Genomic DNA, 7,160 nt, shown 5'->3' on the forward strand with positions numbered 1-7,160 from the left:
AGAAAGGAAACTAAGTCTTCTTCGGGAGCACGCTTGTGTCTCCATCACTTTTCTCACTAGCCCACAGACTGCCTTTCCTTTTACATGACTCAGCATTGCACAGTAAATACTCCATCTCCACAGCGAAATCAGTACATCTGAGGGCACTTTGCAGTTTGTAAAACAAGTACTCAGGACTATCAGTTAAAGGGAAAACTATATAATCTGTTATCCAAGTACCTGTGTTCTTTGCTTGTAAATTCTGCCTTTTTTTTTTTTTCCATCAAACGTCTTGCGGCTTGTAACATCCCATTGATACCAACAACATGCATAGAATATTTAGAAGAAAAATAAAACGTGAATCACTAGCACTGGATCCTCAAAACTATGACTGTCTGTCAGGTGATGATGATAAGCAAAGTTCTTATCCCTTCACTCTGCAATTTACTCTGTTTCAGTACTAACTTCAGTAGACCTATTTTTTAATACTCATTTTCAGGTCTGATTATTAGCAATTTCAAGTGATTCCTTGGAAACAATCTCAGCTTGGCATCTGTAAAAAACTGTGGCTCCTAATCCCAACAGTGGCTTAGGTGTCTAAATAAAAAAAGCTAGGTAAAGAAATTGTTCCTGCATATGAATGCATGCCTTTGGTAGGCTGATGTTTGTTACATCAGACAGTTCATAACAACAAAATGGCATTTATTGATTTTAATCCACCTGTGCAAGTAATGAATATTTTATTTGTTCAATGATTTTACAGTATATCTAAAATGCTTTTTTTTGTGTGTGTCAAATTTGTAGAGCACACTAGATATTTGATAGCTAAGACTTGCATCATAATTTTCTACACACTCATCAGGAAATTGCTGTATTTTTCACATAGAAAAGGTAGAAATAAGATGTGTGAAGGTAATGCCAATGAGTGCCAATCATACCTATGTGCTGTGTGCCATATCACTGTGTACTGAATTTGTACTGAAAAAAGGAAACAAAATAATAACTACATTTAAATATGTTTATTAACAGATTTGTGAGAAAGCTGTAATGTGGAGGGGCACAGACAAAATGCAAATCCTAAATACTGTAGCAATAAAACATATACAAGAATTACACTATCAGGCCAGTCCAAAACAAACAAACAAAAAAACACCATTAAATGCTGTATGATTGAGAAGCTCAGCAAAGAAGCAGCGTCCAATATAATAATGATCTGTATGTGGAGGAATCAAATAATGCTTTAGAAGTCTAATTTTGGACACTTGGAATGTCTGTTCATTGGAAGCTGTTGTCTGACTTCAGCCTAAGTAATGGGTAGTGATACAGCTTATCTCAAAACTAAATTAAAACAACAACGACAAAAACAGTGATTAGTCATGAGCATAATACAACTATATTCAGAATTTTGAGGGGAGTTTTCATTGTAAAATCTATGCTCAACCAAAAGTTTTCAAATGAAAATATTTTATTTTAGTACAGATGATACATAAGCACAGACAAAAAAAGTTTCAGAACAAACATCCCTAAACAAATAAAAGAAAATAAGAAGACGAAGAGCAGATCAATATAACTAAATGTCAAGGTTCAGTATTTAAGTTGTTTGAGCCTAAAACGTATCATTGGGAAAGCCCAAATCCAATCATCTTGAAAGCAATAGAAAGAAGGAAAATTAGAAAGGCCAAGAAAAGAATTCAAGGAACAAGAAGTACATCTATTGGAGAATAAAAATATCTGCTCAAATACAAATGTATGCTTTATCAAAACAGGGAAGCCATGAGAAAAAACGTGTGGATCTACTAGTTTACAAGCTATATGGAGGAGGAGGTACTGCAGAGAAATTAGATATCTGTACTACAGTACTCATAATCAATGAAGACATTTCCTCAAGTCTGCTTTCTTTTTAGTAACAAAGATGAGATGTGGGTGTGTATAGAGGTGTCACCACAGAGATTCTCAAAGAGCAGGAAGTATCTAACTAAATGGTAGTCATCAAGAGTTCTTACAGAAGCTAAAAATGAAGTAAATGAACTGTTAAAAATATGCTGTCATTAAGATCGGTTACTATGTGTGAGGATTAAAAGGTGTAAAATCTGTTTATTGTCAAGAAAGACTAAAAGGGTGATCAAGTAATTACTTGAGCAAGATTTACTTTTAGTATGAGGGAAAATTAGTTGAAATGACAATAAAAAGTAGAAATTATATGGCATCTAGAGGAACGTAAGAGAGCTACTATCCAGAAACTGAATTAAATCAATAGAAACCTTTCATCTGATTTGATTCATCCCATAATGATGAAGTAGTATAACTTACATAGATTAAAAGGACATTTCTTCCATCTATTAGTATTGTTTCAAAGTACCAACGGAACAATAGATTAAATTACTTTTGTGGCTCTGCATGGAAGTAGTTTTATGTCAATTTAAACAGCAGGATTTGGAAGGGAGAACAGTTACTGGGAAAAGCAACAAGAAGTGACAGTACAGTAGGTAACGGCAGGAGAAGGTAAGTGTTTGAGTAGATGGTGTTAGTGGACTAATAAAGAGCAGGAGCCAAGAAGTGGGGGGAATTAAAAAAGGATACTGAAGTGGAGCACTGGGCTATTAAAAATACTTGAGGGAAAGAGAAGGTGCAAGTAGGTGATAAATGTGAGATTGTTGCAGAAGTGATTAAGACTTACTTCTTTCATCTAGCTGGAATGTAATTCATTTACAGTTCTACCTGTGTCATTGTGAGGAGGGAAAAAAAGAGAAAAAAAGATCTATTAGGCTTAGAGAAAGGATGACTTGTTAGGCCAAAGATAAGTGGCTTAAGGCTTGGATTCTCAATGCCTCCTTTCAGGCATGTTGTCTAATGACTGTTTAGTACAGAATACAGAAACATCAATTTATTTATTTATTTTTATTACAGTGAGAACAGGATGCAGAAAATTGTGTTTCAACCAGATTAAGTAGATGTTTTTTAATAATTCAGAAGAATAAAACAATCTCTTCAAGAGCAATCAAACTAATGGAAACTTGTTTCCTACAAGTATGTGTTTTAATTTTCCCACTGCCACTAGTATCAGCTTCCCCCTGTGTCTTCCTTTACCCTGCAGATTTGAGAGGCTGAGAGTGCCTGGAAAGGTGCAGTGGGTGTTTTTCCTTTTCTCACATAGGACGTCCTTTCCTCTCCCATTCATACCCATCGACTTCAATGAAATTTTAAATTATAATCACTTTTGAAATTTCTTTCCCTCTTGCAAATATCATTGAAATTGGCCTGTATGTTATGAAGTTACTGAGAATAATGATGGAGAAAGATAGACACTCAAGTAGTGGTCAAGTGGGAGTGGGCTGTTTGTTTACTTACATAACCTTCTTAAAAATAACAAACCAACAACAACTTTAATATTAAATATAAGTAAAAGTAGTAGAACGTATTAACCATTCTCTTATAACATCATCCTAGTTCCGGAGGTACAATATGACATGGTAAAAATGATTGTATGATATGACTTGGCATGTTGCAATACATGCACAGATAATGCTAGCAAGTTAGGAATGCACTGTGTAAAAATAAACAGCAGAGTTTGCAGTATGTATTAGAAAATATGTGCATTTTGAATTAAAGGATGTGCTCTGAAGCATTTACCAGCTTTTCTGAAGCAAACCTTTTATGTACTCATTTAAAACTGACATTTTTTGTGTTCATGGTAGTTTGCATTAAGACCTGTAGAAATCAGCAACATATTTCATTTTCACTGAAAAGCTAAGTCCTTTACAGATGAAAGCCTGTTTTGTAAATTATTTGTGTTTGAGATTAGACCACATACACTCTTCAATATTGTGAAAGTTTAACTATTTGTTAAGAAATTTTAAAATGTCTTTAGAATTTAATTGATACTCAGTGTAGTAGACAGTGTTTAGTTTGTCTGCAGTTATTGCAGGCTAATATTTCCTATGTCCTTTAAACACTATGTGGCAGGACAGGGAGGATATTTGTCTTCTTATTCTCCTCTCCTCTGGGCTAGGCTGCACTCCGGGAAGTGGGCAGGTTGTGTCTTCTGAGAGCACACAACAGAAGAAACTTAAGGAAGTGAAGGATAAGAAGGAAAAGGACTTATAAAGAAAAGACAAATGCAAGCAGAAACTCCAGAAAGTGCTGAGAAACACATGGAACGAACAAGTATTGATGTATCAGAGAGGCAGGAAAGAAAATGTTCTCCTGGACTGCAGGACGGAACTCCAGAGCTGCTTTATGGCGTCCATACACCCTGTCACAAAAATATGAGCTAGGAGATATTTATTTACACATTTTTATTCTACCTCACTTTGGGATATTTTATGAAACTTTATTTTGAAATGTGGTCTCTGAGGTTTAAAACCCCTCTGGGAGTGCTGGTAGCACTCACTTTGAGGAAGTGGTGGAAGCAAAACCATCTCAAAGGTCTGGGTAACTGGCATGCATTGTGCAGATGAAACAAATCACTTCTCACAGACAAAGCAAGTAGCTTGCAGCTAAGTGGAGTTATCTAACCATGCTAACACACAATTTGAAGGTGGGGAAACACATGGCAGTAGTACAGTAGTCAATTGGAATACAGTTTCTGCGTATACCAACATTCCTGAAAGACTGAAATTTGCCTTGAACAGAAAGAGCAATCTCACAGAGAATAACCTCAGGATGAGCAGACATGATACTGAAACTTGTGTTTGTGAATAAGATTAGGCATTAATACAGTGTGATTTTGGTACTCTGGGACCCCACTGAAACTTAGGTGTGAAGCACACACTCTATCCAGTAGACTTCAAAGTTATGTTACGTGAACTTAATTGTGGAAATAGTATTTTCCCCTTCTTTTCATTTTAAAACATAAACAAAACCCTCAAGTCCCTAAACAAACAAGATTACTTTCCAAGTGGAGTGTGAGGGAGCTGCTGGGTATTTCTCATGTTTCTTATGTGGGTATGCCCCTAAAGCCACTGATAACATAGGTAATAATTTGAAATTCACTGAAATCTCAGTAAAGTGTGTCACTGCACCTCCTTTTAAGAAGGAGGAATACGTTTGGATATTATTGAAAGCAGACTGATACTGTTGCTGAGTCAAGAGGAATCTGGCTGGTGCTGCAGAACCAGTAAGTTTCTTAACTGGAACATCACAGGCTTCCCACATTTCACACCTTCAAGCTGCAGGAGATTTGGGTGACTTATTCAAAACAATTTCCCATATTTTAAACCTCAGAGTGTTGCTTCTTATGCACTGGTTTAAGTTTTTATTGTTCACTCTTTTTCAGTAGTGTTTGCTGGCAGCAGCCAAGGAGTTGTAGAGTTTTTTTCTCTCAGAGCACTGCTAAAAGTTTGAAGGCAGTTGCATCAGTCAGACAGATCAACAGTTCGCTTATGAAAGCAAGAACCAATGTCTTTGTGGAAATTCAGAGACGGTGTTGCCACCTGCAAGATATGGCAGGAAGCAGAGAACTGGGGAAGACTGAAATAATTCTGATGTAAAACGCTACGTAGTCCTGAGCCATAGAAATTCACCTCTGCTGGTATTCTTACTTTCATTACCATGTAAATAAATATATGAAGAATGAAGATACCATAGTTATTGAAACTTCTGGTTTCTTAGTACAGTACTTAGTTTCCTGAAAAGAATAAGCATGAAGTACAAGCACAAAATAATCTCTCTATATATATAAATTTGAAGGATATTAAGTTCCTACCAGAAAATAAATAAATAAAGGAAGGAAGCTTTTTGACTGTGAGTTATTTCCATGTTTTTGTTGTTTTATTTTTTCTAAGTTAGCATTTTGCACCAACCAACAAAATCGCAAACATTCCCAAGGGCTTAAGAAATTTCTTACACATTGCACACTGAAGATTCTGCAAGCTAAATTTGTCTGTTATGCAACCTTTTTGTTTCCAAAGTATTCCCTTATTCAGTTATACAGTTAGCAGCTCTACAACACTGTAAACAATTCTGTTGTTAAATCTCATGGAGAAACTGAATCCCATTTACTCTCTCCTTGCAGCAATTTCATAAGATTAGAGGGGAAAAATGAGGCAATAAAACTGTTTTTACTCTGTACCCCAAAAGTCCAGGGACACATCTAGGGATAAATAATAATAATAATAATAATAATAATAATAATAATAATAATAATAATCTACTGAGTCAAGTGTCACATTTCTTTGATAATCTTTTAAAATGGAATAGCATCTTCAGACTTTATGTGGGTGAAACACTTTCTTTACTAGTTTACACATCTATTTGAAGTTAACTGTTCAGTTGAGTTCCTGATAACTCTTTTCTTTTGAGAGCTCTTATGTCAGTTCCAACACAAACAAGACTTGTAAATAGCAGACTATAGATAAGCTTTCAAAAATGTTGTGTGGCATTTTGCCCACATATATGTCAAGTAAAAGGTTAGAACTTTCTTTTTAAAGAAAAACGTACCAATTAGCAGCAATGCAAGGCTGTCTAGAGCATGAAGATTTCAAAGCTTGACATGTCTGTAAATGCAACACAATCCATTTATCTGTATGAAGCTCTCTTTCATTTTCTGATGAAGAGAAGGATCCAGTGAGGGTCAAACCTACAATACAAGTACAAGTACTCAAAGACATTACTAGATCAGATTCTTTGCCTGATGTGTCCAGCACAGCTAAAACTGGATAACAGGGTTGCAGATGATTGCTTTGTATTTTTTCCTACCAAATTGCAATCTCAATACTGATTTCAGCGGCACAACTACCAAATAAGATTGTCAAACACTCTTATCCCCAGTGTGCAGGAAAATAAGGGAGAGTGGAAGATTTACTTCCTGGCATGGGCCAGTGGAACTGCAGGTCATGGCGAAAGCTGGTAAGCGTTGATAGCAGCCCGCTCAGGTCTCCATCCTGATGGGGCATTGGCAGCCAGTGCCCAAGGCCACACAGGGCTCTGGCTTCATTCCCTCGATGCATTGGCCAACTGAGATGAGCTGACCTGACAGTTGGCTGGTGGCACAGAGCAGTGGGAGTTTGTGCCCCCCCTAGAGCCAGGGGCAAGGAAGAGAGAAAATTATGTTTATAAAAGTCATAATTCCTTTCTCTGCTTGCTCCTGGGATGGTGCTGCTGTGCATCCCTCTTTCTTCAGGCAAACTGTTGTCTTGGAGTCTTGTCATAAGTGATTAGTCAGAATCCAGTATTAAATTAAA

This window comes from Meleagris gallopavo, chromosome 1 (assembly GCF_000146605.3).
Source record: "Meleagris gallopavo isolate NT-WF06-2002-E0010 breed Aviagen turkey brand Nicholas breeding stock chromosome 1, Turkey_5.1, whole genome shotgun sequence".
Lineage (NCBI taxonomy): Eukaryota > Metazoa > Chordata > Aves > Galliformes > Phasianidae > Meleagris > Meleagris gallopavo.